This window comes from Erpetoichthys calabaricus, chromosome 10 (genome assembly GCF_900747795.2).
Source record: "Erpetoichthys calabaricus chromosome 10, fErpCal1.3, whole genome shotgun sequence".
In the NCBI taxonomy this organism is placed as follows: Eukaryota; Metazoa; Chordata; class Cladistia; order Polypteriformes; family Polypteridae; genus Erpetoichthys; species Erpetoichthys calabaricus.
The window spans coordinates 94,638,627-94,653,187 of NC_041403.2; the positions used below are offsets into that span (position 1 = coordinate 94,638,627).

Below are 14,561 nucleotides of genomic sequence, written 5' to 3' on the forward strand. Positions count from 1 at the left end.
AATTAAGCAAAAAATGATTATTTCTAAAACTAAAACATCAAAAGTAATTTTTAAAATGCAGAAATAATCACTGCAAACACTTTCATTACTTAATTACAGAATCTATTTCAGTATGCTATGGATTCAGCACTGGAGGATTTCCATTGGCGAAGTGATTCTCAAAGTTTGTGGCGTGCCCTGACACTACACAGTAGTCACTTATAACTGAAGTCAAATATAACAATGCCTATCTTGACCTCGGGTTCACTGTTAGTGTGGCCCAAGAAGAGGATAGATCATTGTGTCTTTTATGTCTGAAGATTCAAGCAACTGACAGTATAAGGCCAAACAACTAAGAATGAAAATAGAAACATCATATCCTAGTTACATCAATAAATCATGCGACTTTTTCAGAGAAAACTAAAAACACACCATGAGCAGGAAAGTCGCTTTGTAAAAACCTCAACAGTGAATACCAAAGCACAAATAGCCCTATACAAATTCACCTACACAGCTGCACAAAGCAAGAAATAATACACACAATAAAAGAGGAGCTCATTCTCCCTGTAGCCTTGGACATAGCATCTGTTATGTAGATGAGACTAGCAGCTCAAAATTAAAGACTATCCCACTGTCAAGTGACATGACCGCAGGAAGCATACAGTATATGAAATTTCAAACGACTTGGAAGAACAACTCATTGAAAAACTAAAAGAATAGGCGTTTGGCTTTACAAGTTGATGAGACTACAGTAAAAAGACTACTTGTTCACTGCTTACGTGCGCTTTGTTGATCCCCATTTGCTGTTTTTGCAAGTATGTGCAATACAGAGAGATAACTAAGGAACTGCTTAAGATTCTTGACTGTTATCTGAGAGAACACGGGCTGAAATGGGAGTACTGCATGAACATTTCCGCGGATGGTGCACAAATCATGCCATGGTAAAGAAGTGGATTGCAGGCCATAATCAGTAGTGTTTCACCAAAAGTACAGTGAACACACTTCTTTTTATACAGAGAAGCACTGACATCAATGAAGATTAGCCCTTTGATACAAAAGGTTTTCACCAAAAAATCAAATGAGGTGCGCCGAAGAGCTGAGTTCACGTCTCGCAGCCCCGTTTAAACAGGAAGCTCTTCATTACATCGGCCGAAAAGGTCTATTTTAGGCATAAATCAGTTCCATGATAACAAAATCATTTCAGGGACTTAAAAAAAACAATTCTTTGCAGAGAAAGTATTAGTAACACAAACGTAGAATTTGTAGCCCGATTCGATCGGGCTCCCAGTCGCTAGTATATATTATAATTTATATATATATATATTATATACACACACACACTATGAAAGATGGCCGGCGTTTCAGTCTGGCCGGGACGTCCCTCAACAGAGGAAAGGAGGAAAAGTAGCCTTTTCAGGGCATTGCATCCCCCAGGACGCTAGATGGCAGCTTCCCTGGACGGAAATGGTTCCCCAGATTCCCTCAGGGCATCATGGGACATGAAGTCCGTTTCATCAGCCCTGTTGGATGCCGTGGGTGCCGCCAGGGAGAGCTCACCAAGATGTACTTCGGAGTCACGAGGACGGAAGCCGCACTACTTCCAGGATACTTGAAGGATGATGTGCCGTTTGACCCGGAGAAGGAACACTTCTGAGTCAGGGACTATGTAAAGGACTGTGGGAATACTAACAGGGAGTCAGAGTTGGGTGGTAGAGGAACGGAGCTGCTGGGAGTGGAGGATTGTATTATTGATTACTGATGTATTATTGGAAGAATTGTGGAGTGTGCGGTGCTTTGGGCACTTTATTGAAGAAAAATTATTAAAGATTCTTCTTGGTGCTTTTAACGTGTGTCTTGTGGGTTCAATGGGGCAACAGCGACCCCTAGCGTCCACAACAAACACATTATATATATATATATATATATATATATATATATATTCACGGCATTCGTAGTCTGTGTCACAATCTGATTGTATGGGTGGTTACCTACCAGGTAACGCTTGTGGTTGGCCAGCAATCTGCTAACATCCGCCACGGTGCCCTCAGTTTGTGAGGAGCAGATCATAGACACACATATACATACATATACATACCTGTACATACATACACATATACAGTATACACACACACATACATATATACACACATACATACATACAGTGCATCCGGAAAGTATTCACAGCGCATCACTTTTTCCACATTTTATGTTACAGCCTTATTCCAAAATGGATTAAATTCATTTTTTTTCCCCACAGAATTCTCAGAAAACACCCCATAATGACAACGTGAAAAAAGTTTACTTGAGGTTTTTGCAAATTTATTAAAAATAAAAAAAATGAGAAAGCACATGTACGTAAGTATTCACAGCCTTTGCCATGAAGCTCGAAATTGAGCTCAGGTGCATCCTGTTTCCCCTGATCATCCTTGAGATGTTTCTGCAGCTTAACTGGAGTCCACCTGTGGTAAATTCAGTTGATTGGACATGATTTGGAAAGGCACACACCTGTCTATATAAGGTCCCACAGTTGACAGTTCATGTCAGAGCACAAACCAAGCATGAAGTCAAAGGAATTGTCTGTAGACCTCTGAGATAGGATTGTCTCGAGGCACAAATCTGGGGAAGGTTACAGAAAAATTTCTGCTGCTTTGAAGGTCCCAATGAGCACAGTGGCCTCCATCATCCGTAAGTGGAAGAAGTTTGAAACCACCAGGACTCTTCCTAGAGCTGGCCGGCCATCTAAACTGAGCGATCGGGGGAGAAGGGCCTTAGTCAGGGAGGTGACCAAGAACCCGATGGTCACTCTGGCAGAGTTCCAGAGGTCCTCTGTGGAGAGAGGAGAACCTTCCAGAAGGACAACCATCTCTGCAGCAATCCACCAATCAGGCCTATATGGTAGAGTGGCCAGACGGAAGCCACTCCTTAGTAAAAGGCACATGGCAGCCCGCCTGGAGTTTGCCAAAAGGCACCTGAAGGACTCTCAGACCATGAGAAAGAAAATTCTCTGGTCTGATGAGACAAAGATTGAACTCTTTGGTGTGAATGCCAGGCGTCACGTTTGGAGGAGACCTGGCACCATCCCTACAGTGAAGCATGGTGGTGGCAGCATTATGCTGTGGGGATGTTTTTCAGCGGCAGGAACTGGGAGGCTAGTCAGGATAAAGGGAAAGATGACTGCAGCAATGTACAGAGACATCCTGGATGAAAACCTGCGCCAGAGCGCTCTTGACCTCAGACTGGGGCGACGGTTCATCTTTCAGCAGGACAACCACCCTAAGCACACAGCCAAGATATCAAAGGAGTGGCTTCAGGACAATTCTGTGAATGTCCTTGAGTGGCTCAGCCAGAGCCCAGACTTGAATCCAGTTGAACATCTCTGGGGAAATCTTAAAATGGCTGTGCACCGACACTTCCCATCCAACCTGATGGAGCTTGAGAGGTGCTGCAAAGTGGAATGGGCGAAACTGGCCAAGGATAGGTGTGCCAAGCTTGTGGCATCATATTCAAAAAGACTTGAGGCTGTAATTGCTGCCAAAGGTGCATCGACAAAGTATTGAGCAAAGGCTGTGAATACTTACTGTATGTACATGTGATTTCTCAGTTTTTTTATTTTTAATAAATTTGCAAAAACCTCAAGTAAACTTTTTTCACATTGTCATTATGGGGTGTTGTGTGCAGAATTCTGAGGAAAAAAATGAATTTAATCCATTTTGGAATAAGGCTGAAACATAACAAAAGGTGGAAAAAGTGATGCGCTGTGAATACTTTCTGGAGATATTATATATATATATATATATATATATATATATACATACATATACATACACACACATACATATACATAGTCACGCATGAGCACATGGGGAGTGGCTTAAGGACCCGACGGGCGCTGCGATGAGTTGTGCCAGGGGACAATGGTGGTTCTTTTGAAGAATCTGCGTTCTAAGCTTATAGATGGCTTAACATCTATTACAGAGCTGATTGTGTGGCGACTGGGTATTTAGAGAAAGAAAAGTAAGAAAAGGAATTGGGGGTTAGTACGTTTGAAGGAGACTGTACTGCTACAATAAATTATTTAATTTAAAGTTGTGCATGGTGCAGCAAGCATCTTGCGTGAGACATGTACAATCACTGTGCCACCGTCTTCCCAAGTTTAATAACATGCTTTAACTCCTATCATCATGAAAATGATATCACGTATACATCTCAGTATTTTAATTATTCAGAGAGCTGTAATATTACAAATGTAATGGATTCTGTGTCCTGTTGGAGGAAGAGAAAACCCAGGAGCACGTAGTGATTCACACACAGAGCACATTGAAGATCAAATACAAAACAAGCATTTAACATGCTACTTTAGTTACGATGGGATTTGAGAAACTAGTAAATTAAACGATTTTAAGATGAAGTTTATGATGTTCTACTTTAATGACAAAATAAACTACATGATTAAAGTGGAAATTTCGAGATTAAAATTGACATTTCGTGCTTTTTTTTCCTCTCTGTACCCTAATAAGCTTTCATATGACACTCAGACGGTGGGCTACGACTCGCCTTTTCGCAGAGACTTTGATATGTGACAACATCTTTTTTTTATTTCGGGCACTGCGCGACTCTGTGAACTTGAGTTTTCGAGTTTCTCCGATATGCTATGTCACTCGATCAACTTCCTTTTCTTGTTTATACCACTGTTTAAACCATATTCGCTGAAATTCTTCTATTTTCCCCCATGCATTTGCCATTGTCTTTTCACAGAAGGATGAGCTTAAGGGCTATTTATATTGATTTGCATATTCAAAGAGGCATAATTCTGGGAGGAGTAGGGGCGGGACAGCAGGCATGTGCACGTGCGTTACTTTTCACGTTGATCAGGATTTATGTAGCAGAAGAACGTGGAAGTTGGTGTATGCACAGATTTATGCATCTGGATTTTTGTGTGCATAAGCACATTTCTGCTTTTGTCCGTACGCCATGTTATAGTGTGAATTCTACGCACGGTGTTATATATGAGGCCCCTGGTGGAATACTGTGTCTATAAAAACTACTACAAATGCCACAAATCACAGCTGCATCTTAAACTCTAGTACATGATATTGTAAACACTATGTATTTTATGTAATCTACAAACAAATTATATTATCACTAGGGATGCTTCATTTAGGTTTTTCTAAGGCTGATACAGATCACCAATTTCATGTTACTTAATCAGCTGATTCTATTTTTTTTTTTTCTTTATTCCTTTAAAAATCATTTACATGAAGCTCCTGCATAACCAGACACATAAAAGCCTTATGTTGTGTATAAAAGAATTGGGTTTGGTATTTTAACAATTAAACTAAAGACCACAGGTGTTAACTGTTATCAACAAAATGAAATTCTGTAGGCTTTATTGTACACAGACCATAAAAATACTAAAGTAAATAAAATTTGCTTAAAATAAAATCCTTTTTAATAATTACAAGATGTCAAAGTTTATTTTTTCCATAATGTACTCAACCGAAACAAGACTTAAATAAAAGTAGTTTTCACAATGTATGCAACACAAAAATTCTCTCACACAATTAATATTGGAAATTAAGCACTGCTTAAATGTAAATGTATATCCACTTGTATGATTTATTCACTGCTGTTAAAATATTCTTCTACTATATTTATAAAGATGTGCTTTTTTTCTTCAGTGCATCAGTTAGACATTTATAATTCTTGAGGTGTAATTATGCAGTACTTGTTTCTTACCAAAACATACACTGTATGACACAGAGAAATAAAAAACATAGTACAAATCTTTAAATAAAAAACACAAAAAAAAAAACCCAAATGTATCAAATGTTCATAAGCTGTTTATCAAGAAGACATAAGTCTAACAGATTTAAAAAATTTGTAAGTAAAAGGTATATTTTGCAGTTAAACTAACAAACCTATTATTTACTAAGCAGTAAATTCAAATTGTTTATATTATCTTTTTCCAATTAAAAATGTAAGCTGCTGCACTTAAAACAATTTCCCTGTCCAAACAAACAGAAATAGTTTCCATTTTAATGTAAAGGACAAAATTAATAAGGTCTGAATTAACTTAGTTTTCTTGCCATTTGCCTAAAACCACAGGATGACTTCTCCAATTCTATTTTACTCCACTTTCTTAAAAGTAAAGGCTAAAGCTCTCTGATAAAAACAAAAGCTTTGATTGGTCTGTATTTACACTGCAGGAAGTTTGCTGCAAAAAAAAAAAAAAAAGAAAAGATATGCACTCAACTACCATAATACTTTACAATTAAGGAGCACTACAACTAAGTTACCATAAAACTAAGAAAAGCAGGGGCTGAAAATATCAGATATTATCACTAATATAGTATTTCTGAATGAGTCACTGCTGCAAACACATTTAAAAACGAAAAGAGTGATGACTTTTTGCAAAAATAAAATGCTTCAACTTTCAAAACTGCTAAATTCCCATTTTCTAACTTGTTTCTGTTACTTGCCGATGGTGGCAATGTCATCCATCCATTTTAAAAACAAAGAAACTATGTTGTTGGAAATTCTTAATTGTATTTTTTGTTTTAAATGCTGTTGATGGCACTGTTAGAATTGCGTTTATTAAAGAACCAGAAAATAAATATTACCATACTCTGTACGTTATGTCTTTCTAAAAGCTTATTGTGTATCATTTTCATTTATGTTCCAACACCAACATTTCACATCATTCAACACCGTAAGATTGATTTTCTAAATGGTTGCAGGCTCTGGATTTCCCCATTCCTTCCTGTTAGACATCTGTTGAGAATGTCTGTTTGTGTTTTTATGGAATAGAAGCACACCTGTGATTCAACCAGTTGACTATTTTGATCACCAAAAATCTTATGCAGTGCCTATAACAGAAGCATGTGCCACAAATCAACCCAAGAAAATATGCCACTATCTCGCATGGTTTTGCAATTCCCCCCCCCCCCCCCATGTTACAAACACATTACAATATTCCCTGATGAAACTCCACTGATTTAAATGAGCTGCATAAAAATTAAATTGCTGTGTATTATGTGAGCTGCATTAAACTATGCTGATATGTATCTCACAATTAAACAAAATCAAAATTTTAAATGTCTGGATTGCATACCAATGTAGAACTTGTTTTGTTCAATAAGTCAATCTGTCCTTGATCTAAGATAGATCAAGTTTAAATAGTTTGGGGCCAATCCAAAAAAAAAAATATCCCCTTTAAAAAATTCAAAACTGATGTGGGCCACAAATGTTCACTACTGTTTCAAAGTGAAATAATAATTTTAATTATATCTGATGCAAATCAAATGTCAATAGTGAGCAAGCCTTATAATGCATATTTTACTTCATGCCTGACTGGAAGACTTGTGTGGGAAGTAGGGCAAAGAAAGTCAAAATCATCTAATAATTTGCCACTTTTCCTGGCATTAGAGACCATCAGTGAAGTGTATAGATTAGATCTGTGAATCTGAAAATCTGTGTTCATCTCATACTCGTACAACAAATAAAAATCAATTAACTTCATAGCCAACATACAGTATAAATGTTATAGATTGAGATATTCACACTGCAAGCCTCATGTAATCTATGTAAAAAGTTTATATTATTTCTTACCTAACTTAGTATTCGACTCTTATGTAGAGGAGCTGTTGTCCAGGGTGAAAGGCAAATTCACAATATAGTGGTTTTAAAAGCAAGACAAGTTATATCTGCAAAAAAAAAAAAAAATACGTAAAACATAGCAATACACAGCTGAACATGAGAAAACATATTTCAAAATGTTACTCTCAAAGTTAAACTACAGTCGACCCTTGATATACGACCGGCTTGACATGCGAACAACTTGATTTACGACCAAAATTTTTATTTTGATTTACGACCAACATCTTGCGTTACGACCTGAATGAGGTCACGTGTATCCAATTGCGCGATTGTAAACAAACAGAAACATTCCTATTAATGCGGCACTCATTCAATAAAATGTCAGGTTTGTAAACTCTCTTGGGACCACCCCCAACTAGAAGACATGCCAAAGTCCAAACTCCGTATGGAAGACTGTTTAACTGTTGCTGGGGGCAAAAGCCGGCTTAAAGCTGTGCTGAGTCTCTCAGCCAAAGCAAACAGAAAAGATATCGATGGGTAATATGCATGTGATATCCCTGCCCGGCAATGGACAAGCAAGCTTCCACAGTCGCGGCAATCGCGCTTCAGGACGCACTTCAGCATGTCGTTCCCATTGAGTGGGGAGTGGGGGGGTCTCAGAAGAGTTCAGAAACAGTTCCTTGTATCATTGCAAGGAAATGCTGAGAAAAATTCTCATCAGAATAACTTGTAGGCAGGAGGAGATTAAAATTAACGCAAAAGAAGCTATTGAAATGATTGCAAATGCCTGAGCGCAAGTTAAAGAAAGCCTTTAAAAAGCCTTCAGTTTCATTATCATCCTCCTCCCTTCCTGCAGCCCAAAGATGTCAAATTAAATGGTGAGTACAGTATGAAATTGTTGTTTCTGGTAGGCTAGGCACTTTTTATTACTTTTTGGTTAGTACATTAGAAAAATTATTGGTGTTTTGGTAAATTATGCACATTATACAACCCTTTTTTTATTATGAAAAGGTTAAGTAAGTGTTGCAGTGGGAGGTTCGGAATGCATTATGGGTATTTCCATTATTTCTTATGGGAAAAATAGTCTTGACTTACAACCAACTTGAGTTACAACCAGCCCTCGCGAACGAATTGAGTTCGTAAGTCAAGGGTCCACTGTACTTGTCCTATATTTAAATGTACATCTCACCTGAGGGTTAAAAGGATGGGCCAATAGTCGATTAATAGTTTCATTATGCTAAATTTACAAAAGCATACAAAAAGTAAATAAAAAAAGTTGGTGTAATCATTTCTGCATTATGCAAGAAATTACTCTATATGAATATGAACTGCAACATGAATTGAATCTTAAAGAGGTGAGATGTAAATAAAATATATTTCTGCCTATTTCCTATTGCTTAAAGAGACAAGACACTGCCAGAGAGAAGAGTTCACCCACAGAGTGGGTCAAAGACCAGCTAAAATGCAAATATGACCCAAATACAGCATATAAAAGTCTGGCAAAAACTACAAATTATAATTTCAAGTGGTAAAAAACTGAAGGAATGATTGCTTTCAATAGCGTTCATGCATAAATCTAAGATGAAAAAATAAAGATTAAAACAATTTTAGCTTTAGATCAACATATTAAATTTAAAGATGAATCACCGTTATAAATGGAAGCAAACAACCGAGTTTCATTTTGCTAAGAAGGCATTGTACTTTATAGAAAAAGGTTACTCCTTGATTACAGGAAGAGAGCTGTAGAGACTCCTTAACTTCATGTTTTCAATCAATCATGGGGAAAAATGGAAGGAAGAAACTCAAGGTACAACAGCAAATAGGACTACTGAAAAAGAGAATACACTGAAAACACAAAACTATGAATATGACAGTATTATCAATTATCAAAGCTGCGAGAAAAAAAACATGCCTCTGAGTTAGAAAAGGATCATTGAGAAAGACAAAAACACCGGAAGCAAAGAAGATGTTGGTAAACAATTGAGCATTACACCATACCATTATATTTGGATACACACATTTATTCTAAATATTTTTAATAGGCTATATAATCAAAGACTTTAGAAATCAGGGCACAAAGTCACTGAATACATTAGAAGTAAACAAAAATGTATGTAATGTGGCAGCTTGTTAAACATCTGAAAGAAGTAACTAATTAGAAAACTAAGTATCAGGAGTTCCTATCTGTTATTTGCATTTTATTTTAGGATTGTGGGTCTGTGTTTCACTACTTGTCTTAATTTTACAAAATAACCCATACTCAGAAACATCGGAGCATCCTTAAAAGTGTAATGATCTTATTGCAATAAAAGTAAATCTACAAACATTATGACACAATAGTCCATTTCATGACAAGAAAATAATGTGCCCATGATCAAAATAATGCAGTTATATTGAACTATAACTGAACATACCCTGCTGTATCACCAGGCTAACAGGTAAAATCAGGGATGGGATAATTCTTGAGGGATTCATTTTTATACAATTTAATTTGTTTTGTGTATTAAGGGTTGTCTTTGAAGGAGAGAATATGTTGTCACTATGTTTACACTGTATATCTTGTTACATGTCCTTCATGTCCATTCATTTCTTCCACTTTACTGTAGTGCATTGCCTCCTGCATACTTAAAGACAATAAAGATCTGTAATTAAGTACACCCATTAAACTCAGGTTCCATTTAATTTTACAGATGATATTAAAATGCTTCTTTTCACAGATGTTTTTAATGGTTTAATCACCTTTCTTGCCTTAATGAACCTGTTAATTTTTATACTCTAAACCAGGGGTCCTCAAACTGTGGCCTGCGGGCCGGATATGGCCCTCCATATCCGTCCAGTGTCAGGCTGCTGAGGCAAACAGGTAGTAGCCAGGCCCAGTGCAGGGCCTACTCTCCCTCAGTCACTAGCTGCCTAGACAATAGCAGGCCAAAATTGGTCAGTTGCTCACACCCGGGGCCTGACCGGAGCCCCACAGCACCAACTGCACCAACAAAAAGTGTGTGGATTCATTGCCTCTTGTCGTCCAGTACCCAGAGAGACAGGCCAGCAGCACCACCTGTCATCTGCTGCATTTCCAAACAAAAAGTGTATGAATTCATTACTGCTTGCCACCCAGTAACCAGAAGCACAGGCCAGCAGCAGATGTGATAGCTATGTGCATCCACCCCAAAGAAGTAATAGCCAATGTGCTTCCCTAGGAAACAATTATGTCAAGGAAATGAAAAACTGACTCGAGTGCAGGATATTCAAAGAACAGTGGATCTACGATTACTTTTTCATGCAGTGCAAGGAGAGAGCTGTTTGTCTGGTAGGCCAGGAGTTCAGTGGCTGTGTTCAAGGAATACAATTTGCGTCAACACTACGAAATTCGACAAAGACAAATATGACTGTTTGGTTGAAAAAGTGAGAAAAGACAAAATATTAAAACTGAAAAATGGATTGACAACTCATCAAAATGCTTTTGTGAAGCAGAAGCAGCTAAATATTTCATCACTGCAAGCAAGTTTTCAAGTTGCCAAGCTAATAGCACACACTGGCAGACCATTCATAAAGAGAATTTGTTAAAGAATGCCTTCTTTCTGTTGCCAAAGACATGTGTCCAGAGAAGGCTGATTTATTTAGTACAGTGAGTCTTTCAGGACCTACAATTACACGAAGGACTGAAGAAATGGGGGACAATTTGCATCAAAATTTGCAAAACTCCTCAAAAAAACTTTGCTATTTTTCATTGGCACTCGACAAAAGCAATGATGTTCGTGATTCTGCACAACTTCTAATTTTCATTCATGGGACAAATGATCATTTCAAAGTCACAGAGGAGCTTGCTGCACTGCAAAGCATCAAAGGAACAACAACAGGAGAGGATATCTATGAAAAGGTTCGTCAAACTGAATGATTTGGAGCTGGACTGGGCTAAACTAGCCAATGTGACAACTGAGGGTGCTCCTAGCATGGTGTGAAAAGGAGTGGTTGCATGCATTAACCAAGAGATGGACAAACACAACCATTCACATCCAATAGCCATACACTGCCTCATCCATCAAGAAGCATGGTGTTGTAAATCACTGAAGTGGAAACTCTGTCATGAAAGTTGTGGTGTCCTGTGTTAACTACATTAGGGCTCAAGCACTAAACCACAGACAGTTTCAGGAATTTCTGTCTGAGATGAATGTTGCCTATGAAGATATTCTGTACCACACAGACGTCTGTTGGCTGAGTCGAGGGAGAGTTTTGAAACATTTTAATGACTTACTTCCACAGGTTTCTGCTTTTCTGGTTTCAAAAAACAAAGAAGTACCAGAGCTTAAAGATGCAGAATGGAAATTGCACATTGCCTTTCTGACAGATTTAACAGAGCTACAACAGTTTCAATGTGCAACTTCAACGAAAGGGGAAGCTCATCTGTGATATGCATTCACATATGAAAGCATTTGAAGTAAAATTGGACCTCATCATTAAACAAGTGAAGGAGGAAAACTTCTGTCATCTCCCCACTACTCAAAAGCTGTTGGCTGAGAAACCAACAGTTGCATTTCCACACAAAAAATTTGTGGATTCATTGGAAATGTTGTAAAGGGAGTTTCAAATGAGATTCAAAGAGCTTCATCTCCATGAACAGGACATACAGCTTTTCCGGAATCAATTTCTGTTGACATTGAAATTGTTGATCCAATTTACCAAATGGAACTGGCTAAACTACAGAATTGCGACTCTCTGAAAGACACATTCAAGTCAAGCAGCCTTACTAATTGCTATGCATCTCTCCCCTCTGAGACGTATCTTAATCTCGGGAACCATGCACTTAAAATGGCAACCATCTTTGGCAGCACCTATGTCTGTGAACAGACTTTTTCCCTCGAATGAAACATCTGAAATCTCCAACCAGATCCAGACTAACTGATACACACTTGCAACACTTGTTATGACTGGCAGTGACAAAGTTGGAACCGGACATTGACTATTTCATCAGCCAAAAGCAGGTCCACACTTCTCATTGAAATACTGAGGTTTATGTTGGTTAAAATTGTTCTTCATTTTAAATATTGTATTGTTCTTTCATGTTTTTGCACTACAAATAAAATGTGTGCAGTATGCATGGGAATTGGGGGGCCATGAACAAACTATAGTCTGGTCCCCAAACAGTCAGATACCATGAACTGGCCCCCTGTTTAAAAAGTTTAAGGACCCCTGCTCTAAACCATAACTCAAAATGCACTCCTTACTTAAAATTCCAAGGATATGTATGTATACAGTAAAAAGAAAGCGTCTCTAACTATAGTGCCACCAAACTCTGGAATAACTTGCCAAGAAATCCTATGACAGTTATGGTCAAGGCTAGGGTTGCCAGATTATAACATTAGAAATACGGGACACTTAAAATCTATTTCTAGATTTATATATATATATATAAAAATAAATAAATTTATACTTGGCCCCTACACACCCAGACCAATATATAAAAGTAGAGACATAAGTTAAAAACAAAGCAAGGATTTTAATGGGTTATGAGGAAATACAAAAGTAAAATCATTTGAAAATATTTAATACAGACAACAGATAAATATTAGTATTACGTAATACAGGCAGTTAGAAAAAAAGTGGGCCATGGCAAGTAGTAACAACACACTTTGTTGACACTGTATGTGACAATGCTAATACAGAAATGCACAGCAGCACAGCTGGAGAGCAAAAAACGGTAACAGTGTCACTGTCCTCAGCCAACCACAGCAACTGAATAAGTTGCAAACAGGCAGCAAACACTAGTTTCCTCGTTACATTTGGGTTATTTTCATCAAGAGAATCTCAGAAAAGAAAGTATAATTACTTATAAAGTTACAACTAAGTACCATAAGAAGGTAGTGAAAAAAGATTTTTATTATGAAATTTGAAAATAAACTAAATACGGGGCATTTGGGTGTCCCTGAAAAGTCCTTATGTGCGAGACAGGGGACAAAATGATCACATATGGGACATGTCCCGTATATAAGGGACGTCTGGCAACCCAAGTCAAGGCTGAAGACTAATTATTGTAATAAAGCATTTGGTTTTCTACACCACTGCTAAGTGTGCGCTGGTCACACTTTTTATTTTTTAAATGGTATATTAGTTGCTTTGCTTGGCAGTTTTTAAAGGACAAGTTCAATAGTTTCAAAGCTAATGCTATTTTTCCGAATTCATGGCATGCTTTCCTCTGCCACAATCAATTGCTTTGTCAAGTAGAATACTATTTACTACTATTTATATATCAAAAAAGCATCTCCCAAAACACATCACAACTACATTAGGACTGGGCAATACAGTAATCCCTCGCTATATCGCGCTTCGACTTTCACGGCTTCACTCCATCGCGGATTTTATATGTAAGCATATTTAAATATATATCGCAGATTTTTTGCTGGTTCGCGGATTTCTGCGGACAATGGCTCTTTTAATTTCTGGTACATGCTTCCTCAGTTGGTTTGCCCAGTTGATTTCATACAAGCGACGCTATTGGCAGATGGCTGAGAAGCTACCCAACCAGAGCGCGTATTACGTATTAAATAAAACTCCTCACATATATTGTGAGCACGGGGGCTGTTCACACCCCTAGAGGAAATGGCCGCTCCTCAAAAAACACTGAAAGATTACCTTCACATTGCTGCCATCCTTGCTGGGCTTACATGTGGGTGTTTTGTCAAGTGATATGCTTCCTGCATGGTGCTTCGCATACTTAAAAGCTTGAACAGCACGTATTGATTCTTGATTGTTTACTTTTCTCTCTCTCTTGCTCTGACATTCTCTGCTCCTGACGGAGGGGGTGTGAGCAGGGGGGCTGTTCGCACCACTAGACGATACGGACGCTCATCTAAAAATGCTGAAAGATTATCTTCACATTGCTCCCTTCTGTGCAGCTGCTTTGTCAAGCGACATGTTTCCCACACAGTGCTTCACATACTTAAAAGCTTGAACGGCACGTATTGACTTTTGATTGATTGTTTTTCTCCGTC

At 38.0% G+C, this 14,561-nt stretch overlaps 1 protein-coding gene across 4 annotated transcripts in view; it reads right to left on the bottom strand.

Moving 5' to 3' along the window:
* The window catches only part of ncoa3 (nuclear receptor coactivator 3), a 340,425-nt gene that overhangs the window by 201,526 nt on the left and 124,338 nt on the right, over positions 1 to 14,561 (bottom strand). For all 4 annotated transcript variants that reach the window (XM_028811623.2, XM_051932914.1, XM_028811621.2 and 1 more), the window contains one exon: positions 7,588 to 7,682. The gene's annotated coding sequence lies outside the window, so the exon portion shown is untranslated. The remainder of the gene's footprint in view (positions 1 to 7,587; positions 7,683 to 14,561) is intronic.